The sequence below is a fragment of the Pongo pygmaeus genome, chromosome 9, assembly GCF_028885625.2.
Source record: "Pongo pygmaeus isolate AG05252 chromosome 9, NHGRI_mPonPyg2-v2.0_pri, whole genome shotgun sequence".
In the NCBI taxonomy this organism is placed as follows: domain Eukaryota; kingdom Metazoa; phylum Chordata; class Mammalia; order Primates; family Hominidae; genus Pongo; species Pongo pygmaeus.
In genome coordinates, this window is record NC_072382.2 from 34,322,814 (window position 1) to 34,331,709 (window position 8,896).

Below are 8,896 nucleotides of genomic sequence, written 5' to 3' on the forward strand. Positions count from 1 at the left end.
CTAATCTCTCACCTCTGGCTGACTTGTAGGTGCTGCAGAAGCAGGAAGTGAAGATGAAGGCAGAATTATAAATTGCCAAAGCGTTGATAGCATGCCCAAACACACATAGAGATCCTTGGTAAAGGGCAGAAGACTTATTGGTTCAAAGCATTTAAGGAAATGTCTGTGCAATCATTAGCTGGTCACTAAGCTAAATGAGCAGAAACTTCAGTGGCCACACATGGTAAATACTACAAACTTTATAGAATTATACCAGGAAAGTTACTAAACAAATAGCAGCAGCAACCAGAACAAACACAAACTATAGCAAAACCTGGCTTGGGGTGGGTATATATCCAGATTTACCACATTATAGTGCTTAAAATATTTAATTATCAACAAAAATTAAGACATGCAAAGAAATACGAAAGGAGAACAAATGTACAGGATAAAAATTATCAGTAGAAACTGACCCTGAGGAAGCCCAAAGAATTCAATTCACCCATTATAAATATATTCATGGAATTAGAAGAAAAGATGTTTAAAGAATTAAAGGAATGTATGAGAACAATATCTTACATAATACAGGATATCAAGAAACAGAAATTATAAAATAGAGTTGGGGCTGGGCACAGTGGCTCACGCCTGTAGTCCCAGCACTTTGGGAGGCTGAGGCGGGTGGATCACTTGAGGTCAGGAGTTTGAGACCAGCCTGACCAACATGGTAAAACTCCGTCTCTACTGAAAATACAAAAATTAGCCAGGCGTGGTGATGCATGCCTGTAATCCCAGCCATTCAGAAGGCTGCGGCATGAGAATCACTTGAACCCAGGGGGCAGAGGCTGTGAGCCGAGATCGCGCCACTGTACTCCAGCCTGGGCGACAGAGCAAGACTCTCTTAAAAAAAAAAAAAAAAAAAAAAAAAAGGAGAGAGAGAGAGTTTGAAAGCATAATAACTCAAGTGAAAAATTCACGAGAGGGACTCAACAGCATAGTTGAGCTGGAAGAAGTAAAAATCAGCATACTTGAAGATAGATTGATTGAAATTATCCAGTATGAGAAATAGAAAGAAAAAGAAAGAAGAAAATGAGCAGAGCCTGAGAGACCTGTGGGACATCATCAGGTGTATGAAGATGCCCATAATGGGGCGGCCAGAAAGAGAGTAGAGAGAGAAAGGAGCTAAAATAATATTTGAAGAAATAATGACTAGAATGCCATGGTCTGAATATTTTCCCCAAAATGTATGTGTTGGAAACTTAATTCCCAATGCAACGGTGTTGGGAGTGGGGGCTTAATGGGAGGTATTTAGATCATGAGGTCTCTGGCCTCATGAATGGATTAATGCCACTGTAAAAAGGGTTTGTGGGAATAGGTTTACTTTCTTTCATTCTTTTGCCATGTAAAGGCACATTGTTCATATCAGCTTGCCTTCCACCTTCTTTCATGTTAAGGCACAGCAAGAAGGCTCTCAACAGTCACCAGATACAAGTACCTTGATCTTGGACTTCCCAGCCTCCAGAACTATGAGAAATAAATTTCTGTTGTTTATAAGCTATCCAGTCTGTGGCATTTTAATATAGCAGCACAAAACAAAGACAAAATTCACCACAATTTGATGAAAAATATGAATCAACACTTTTAAAAAAACTCAATACTAAGCTGGTTTTGGTGGTGTGTGTCTACAGTCCTAACTCCTCAGGATGCTGAGGTGGGAGAATTGCTTGAGCCCCAGAGTTTAAGACCAGCCTGGGGAACATAGCAAGATCCCATCTCTAAAAAGAAAAACAATTGCATAAAGCAATAGTCAGTAATTATAAAACTGTGTTGATCTTGTTGCATAAAGCAATGGTCAGTAGTTTTAAAACTGTGCTGATCTGCATTGATGGACTTTCAATGTATAAAAATAGATTTTATATAACAATAGCACAAAGGAAGGGGAAGTGAACAAAGTGGAACTATGTTGGAGAAATGTTTTTATATATTATTTAAATGAAATTGGCATTAATCTGAACTAGGCTGTTTTAAGTTAAGATGTTAATTATGATTTACAGATAAACCACTAAGAAAATAATTCAATAAATATATAGTTAAAAGCCCCAGGGAGTCAGGCATAGTGACTCACACCTGTTATTTCAATGCTTTGGGACGCTAAGGCAGGAGGATTGCTTGAGACCAGGAGTTTGTGACCAGCCTGAGCAACAGAGTGAGACCTTATCTCTACAAAATAAAAATAGAAATAAAAAATGGCTGGACATGTTAACATGTGCCTATAGTCCTAGCTACTTGGGAGGCTGCTGAGGGGGCAGAATCATCTGAGCCCAAGAGTTTGAGGCTGCAGTGAGCTGATTGGGCCACTGCACTCCAGCCTGGGTGACAGATTGAGACCCTGTCTCAAAAATGAACATAAAACTCAGGGAATTAAGATGGCACACTAGAAAAGCTATTTAGCACAAAAAAGGCAATAATGGAAAATGGAAAAAGAAAAAAGACATAAACCTTTAGAAAACAAATAGCAAAATGTCAGAAAGAAACCCTACTTTATTATAATGACATTAAACATTAATGGATTAAAAACTCTACTCAAAAGACAGAGATTGGCAGAATGGCTTAAAAAAAAGCATGCTCCAACAATATACTGTCTGCAAAAGATACAGGTTAGATTCAAAGACATGGATAGGTTAAAAGTAAATAAACATTATCAGGCAACTAATATGTACTTAACAGTGTGCTAGGATTGAGGTATAAAAAGAGAAATAGGACACTATTACCTGTTTTCAATTTCTATATGGTGGGAACAGCTAAGATGTCTAAAAACAATTCCATGGCCATGTGAGAAGTGATATAATACAGGATGCTCAGAATTATTTGGGATCACAGGAGGAATTTCTCAGACTGTCTGAGGGAAAATAGTAGTCTTCTCTATGGAGCTATGTTAAACTTGAGTGTTAAAGGATGTTTACTGGATAGAAGAGGAAGGGGAGGAGGAAGACTCCTTGGTAGGCAGAAGAAATATGGTCAATAAAAGCATGAAAGCGTGCTTAAAATGGCGTGCTCAGCAAAAACAAAGAAAAAAACTTGTGTAGCTTCAGAGTTGTGTCTATAATTATAGAGATGGGAGATCTAATGGGAAACTAGGTAAGAAATATAAGATGGGCCACATCATGACTGGTCTGGTAATCAAGGAGACAAGTTCTGGTGACAGTGTGTAGATTAGATTGGAGGATTAAGAATCTGGGTGCAAGCCAGGTGTGGTGGCGCACGCCTGTAATCCCAGCATTTTGGGAGGCCGAGGCTGGCAGATCACAAGGTCAGGAGTTCGAGACCAGCCTGGCCAATATGGTGAAACCCCGTCTCTTCTAAAAATACAAAAATTAGCTGGGTGTTGTGGCACATGCCTGTAGTCCCAGCTACAGGCTGAGGCAGGAGAATCGCTTGAACCCAGGAGGTGGAGGTTGCAGTGAGCCGAGATCGTGCCATTGCACTCCAGCCTGGGTGACAGAGTGAGACCTTGTCTTAAAAAAAAAAAAAAAAAGAATCTGGGGGCAAGGAGACCAGTGAAGCATGAAAGAGACAGGTGATAAGGACTTGGTCTAAAAAGTACTATTAGTTTGTACTGAAGGGAAATTAGATGGAGGTGGGGAAGGGAAAGTTGAACAGATTTCTTCCTTCCTTTCTTCTATGCGTATTTCTTCTGCACCTATTAATTGATGTGTATGGTGCTCAGTGAATGTGTAGAACTAAGTGGATGATTAGATGTGGTCAGAGAACGAAAGTATCAAAAATGATTTCTATTATTTCTAGCTCAATCAACTGTGGTTAGGGAGGGTATCCTCACTTTTAAAATCAAGGTAAAAGAATTAGAGGAAATTTCCAAAGAATTTAATTTATCAATATATCAAACTCAAGACCTTTTATAACTGGTGGCCATTAATTTTGGTAAAAAACACATAGTATAGACTTTTACCCTCTTAATATTTATTTATTTATTTATTTATTTACTTATTTTAGACAGGGGCTCGCTCTGTCACCAGGCTGGAGAGAAACCACATGATCATGGCTCGCTGCAGCCTCAGTCTCCTGGGCCCAAGCAATTCTCCCTCCTCAGCCTCTCAAGTAGCGTAGACCACAGGCATGAACCAACATGCTGGGCTAATTTTTTCTTTTCTGTTTTCTTTTTGTAGAGACAGGGGTCTCCCTATGTTGCCCAGGCTGGCTGTTTAACTATTTTAAGTATACAGTTCAGTGGTGTTAACTATTTTTCACTTTCTTGTGTAGCAGATCTCTAGAAATTTTTATTTTGCAAAACTGAAAGTCTGTATCCATCCCACAACTCCTTTTTTCCCCTCTCCCAGCCTCTAGGAACCACAGTTCTGTTTCTATGATTTTGACTACTCTATATAGCTCCTATAAGTGGAATCATACAGAATTTATCTTTATGTTAAGTTTATTTCACTTAGCATAATGTCCTCAAGGTTAATCCAGGTTGTAATATGTGGCAGGATTTCCTTGTATTTTTAAGTCTGAATAATATTCCATTGTATAGATATACCATATTTTCTTTTTCTGTTCATCTGTCAATGGGCATTTAGGCATTTTTGTAATTGTGAATAATGTAATTAATATGGGTATGCAAATATCTCTAGACTCTGCTTTCATATCTTTTGGATATATATCCAGAAGTGAGATTGCTAGATCATAAGGTAATTCTATGTTTAGTTTGTTGAGGAATATCTTTACTGATTTTCCATGGTGACTGAACCATTTTACATTGCCACCAGCAATGCACAGGTGTTCCAGTTTTTCCACATACTCACCAACACTTATTTTTTTTTTCTTTAGACAATTTTTAAAAAATATATAGAGTCTCACTGTGTTTCCCAAGCTGGTCTCAAATTCCTGGGCTCAAGTGATCCTCCTGCCTCAGCCTCCCAAAATGCTGGAATTACAGACATCAGCCACCACTCCCTTCCCTCCCCTCCTCTCCCCTCGACTCCCCTCCTCTCCCCTCCCCGTCCCATCCCTTCCCTTCCTGTGGCCATCCTAATGGGTGTGAGGTGATATCTTGTTGTGATTTTGAATTGCATTTCTTTAATGGTTGGTGATGATGAGCATTAATTCATATGCTTGTTTGTATTTATATATCTTTTTCGGAGAAATATGTGTTCAGGTGCTTTGCTTGTTTTTTAAATAAATGGGCTACTTGTTTTTTTGTTTTTGAGTTGTAGGAGTTCTTTATGTATTCTGGATATTAACCTTTTATTAGATGTGTAATTTGTAATTATTTTCTTTAATTCTGTAGGTTGCCTTGCACTTTGTTCTTTCCTTTGGTATACAGGAGTTTTTAAGTTTGATGTAGTCACATGTATCTATTTTCACTTTCATTGCCTGTGCCTTTGGTGTCATATCCAAGAAATCATTGCCAAGTACAATGTCATGAAACTTTCCTCCTATATTTTCTTCTTCTAAGAGTTTTATAGTTTTAGGTCTTATATTTAGGTCTTTAATCCGTTTTGAGATAAAATATCTTATATAGTGTAAGGTGAGGTTCCAACTTCCAACTTTCATGGGTGGATATTGTTCTATCAGCACCATTTGTTGAAGACACTGTCCTTTCCGTATAGTGTGGTTGTGGCACTCTTGTCCAAAATTATTTGTGCAAAAGAACAGAAGAAAATTCAGTTGACCATATACATGAAGGATTATTTCTGGGCATTCTATTCTGTTCCATTGGTCTGTGCGTTTGTCTTTATGTCAGCACTGTTTTAATTACTATAGCATTGTAATGTGTTTTTAAGGGAGGAGACCACCCCTCATATTGTCTTATGCCCAATTTCTTCCTCCAAAGAAAGAAGAAGTAAAAACTAAAAGGTAGAAATGGAATCCACAGGCAGATAGCGCAGCACCATGCCCTGGGCCTGGTAATTAAAAATCAACCCCTGACCTAACTACTTGTGTTATCTATAGATTTCAGACATTGTATGGAAAATCACTGTGAAAATCCCTGTTCTGTTCTGTTCCGTCTGATTACCAGTGCATGCAGCCCTCAGTCACGTACCCACTGCTTGCTCAATCGATCACAACCCTCTCATGCGGACCCCCTTAGAGCTGTAAGCCCTTAAAAGGGACAGGAATTGCTCACTCAGGGAGCTCGGTTTTTGAGATGTGAGTTTTGCCGATGCTCCCGGGCGAATAAAGCCCTTCCTTCTTTAACTTGGTGTCTGAGGGGTTTTGTCTGTGGCTCGTCCCGCTACATTTTGAACAGACTGCAATTTTGATAGGGTCATTACTTCTGGTATTTAGCAGATGATTTAATAGAAATTCATCTGGGGTCCTGCTCTCATTTACCGCAGCAGTCCCCAGCCTTTTTGGCACCAGGGACCAGTTTCATGGAAGACAATCTTTCCACGGACCAGGAGTGGGGGTGATGGTTTTGGCATGAAACTATTCCACCTCAGATCATCAGGCATTAGTTAGATTCTCATAAGGAGCATAAGATTCTAGATCCCTTGCATGCGCAGTTCACAATAGGGTTCTGCTCCTATGAGAATCTAACGCCGTGACTGATCTGACAGGAGGTGGAGCTCAGGCAGTAATGTGAGCAATGGGGAGTGGCTGTAAATAGAGACGAAGTTTCACTTGCTTGCCAGCCGCTCACCTTGTGCTATGTGGCCTGGTTGCTAACAGGCCACAGACTGCTATCGGTTCATGGCCTGGGGGTTGCGGACCCCTGATTTACAGGATATTGAACTAATATTTCTCCTCATGTTTAGAAAAGTAAGCTAATGTCTGGGTGCAGTTGCTCATGCTTGTAATCCCAGCACTTTGGGAGGCTAAGGTGGGTGGATCACTTGAGGTCAGGAGTTTGAGACCAGCCTGGCCAACATGGTGAAACGCTGTCTCTACTAAAAATACAAAATTTAGCCAGACTTGGTGGCTGATGCCTGTAATCCCAGCTACTCAGGAGCCTGAGGCAGGAGAATCACTTGAACCTGGGAGGTGGAGGTTGCAGTGAGCCAGGATCACGCCACTGCACTCCAGCCTGGGGGACAAAGAGAGAGACTTCCTCTCAAAAAAATAAAAATAAATAAAAAAATAAAAGCTAACTTTGTGTGTGTGGGTGTGTTTTTAAGATGGAGTCTCGCTCTGTCACCCAGGCTGGAGTCCAGTGGTGCGATCTCAGCTCACTGCAACCTCTGCCTCCCGGGTTCCTGCCTCAGCCTCCCAAGTAGCTGCGATTACAGGCATGCACCACCACACCCAGCCAATTTTTATATTTTTAGTAGAGACAGGGTTTCACCATGTTGGTCAGGCTGATCTCAAACTCCTGACCTCAGGTGATCCACCTACCTCAGCCTCCCAAAGTGCTGGGATTACAGGTGTGAGCCACCACGCGTGGCCAAAAAAAACTAACTTAAAATATATTTTGAAATAATACTTGTTGGGCAAATATGAAGAAATAAGAACCCTCATACATTGATGGTGGGAATGTAAAATAGTGTAGTCACTTTGGAAAACAGTTTGGCAGTTCCTCAAAAAGTTAAACACAGTTAGCATACGACTCAGCAATTCTAGGCCAAGGTATATATTCAAGAGAATTGAATGAGTCGGTCGACCAGAACCTGATGATATACAATTGTTCTTAGCAGCATTATTTATAATAGCTAAAAGGTGGAAGAAACCCAGATGTTCATGAACTGATGAATGGATAAACAAAATGTGGTATATCTATACAATGGAATATTATTTAGCCAGAGAAAGAAATGAAGTACTGATACAGGCTGTAACACAGGTGAATTCTGAAAATACTATGTTAAGTAAAAGAAACCAGACATAAAAGACAACACATATTATATGATTCCGTTTATATGAAATGTCTGCAATAGGCAAATCCATAAAGATAGAAAGTAGACTGGGGGGTAGAGGGAAATGGGTAATAACTACTAATGGATATGGGATTTCTTTTGGGGATGATGCAAATGTTCTGGAATTAGATAGTAGTGATGGTTGCATAATCTTGCTAAAAACAACTGAATTGTATGCTTTATTTTATTTTATTTTATTTTTTGAGACAGGATCTCGCTTTGTCACCCAGGCTGAGGTGCAGTGGCATGATCACAGCTCACTGCCATGATGAACTTGAATTTATCATTGTTAAGATCATGAACAACCTCCCAAACTCAAGCGATCCTCCCACCTTAGCTTCCCAAGTAACTGGGACTACAGGCACAGTCCACCATGCCCAGCTAATTTTTGTATTTTTTGTAGAGGCAGAGTTTTACCATGTTGCCCAGGCTGGTCTGGAACTCCTGGCCTCAAGCAATCTGCCTGCCTCAGCCTCCCAAAGTGCTGAGATTACAGGTTTGAGTCACCGTGCTGGGCCTGAATTGTATACTTTAAAGGTGAATTTTGTGATATATGAATTATGTCTTCATAAAAAACAATAATTTATGAGACTCTTGTCTTAAAAGCATATCATAACAACGTATAGTGAAAACTTTGAAATAGGTGCTTAGTATAGTGATATTTGAGAGATGACTTTGGGACACAATTTTTTGCAAAATTTTGATCATCTTTATTTTGTTAAATAAGATTATATTTATATATAATTATATAATGTATATATAACATGTAATGTGTATATAATGTATATATAACATATATAATGTATATGTTATATAGAACATATATAATGTATATGTTATATAGAACATATATAATGTATATGTTATATAGAACATATATAATGTATATGTTATATAGAACATATATAATGTATATGTTATGTTATATAGAACATATATAATGTATATGTTATGTTATATAGAACATATATAATGTAATACATATACACATTACATGTAATATATACGTTATATACAGTATATATTATATGTAATATATAACATACTGTATATAA

At 38.8% G+C, this 8,896-nt stretch overlaps 1 long non-coding RNA gene across 1 annotated transcript in view; it reads left to right on the forward strand.

The window, feature by feature from the left end:
- LOC134740245 (uncharacterized) overlaps positions 1–8,279 on the forward strand; it is a 28,966-nt gene extending 20,687 nt beyond the window's left edge. The window contains exon 3 of the long non-coding RNA XR_010127565.1: positions 8,245–8,279. This is a non-coding gene — a long non-coding RNA (uncharacterized LOC134740245). The remainder of the gene's footprint in view (positions 1–8,244) is intronic.
- The last annotated feature ends 617 nt before the right edge of the window (positions 8,280–8,896 follow it).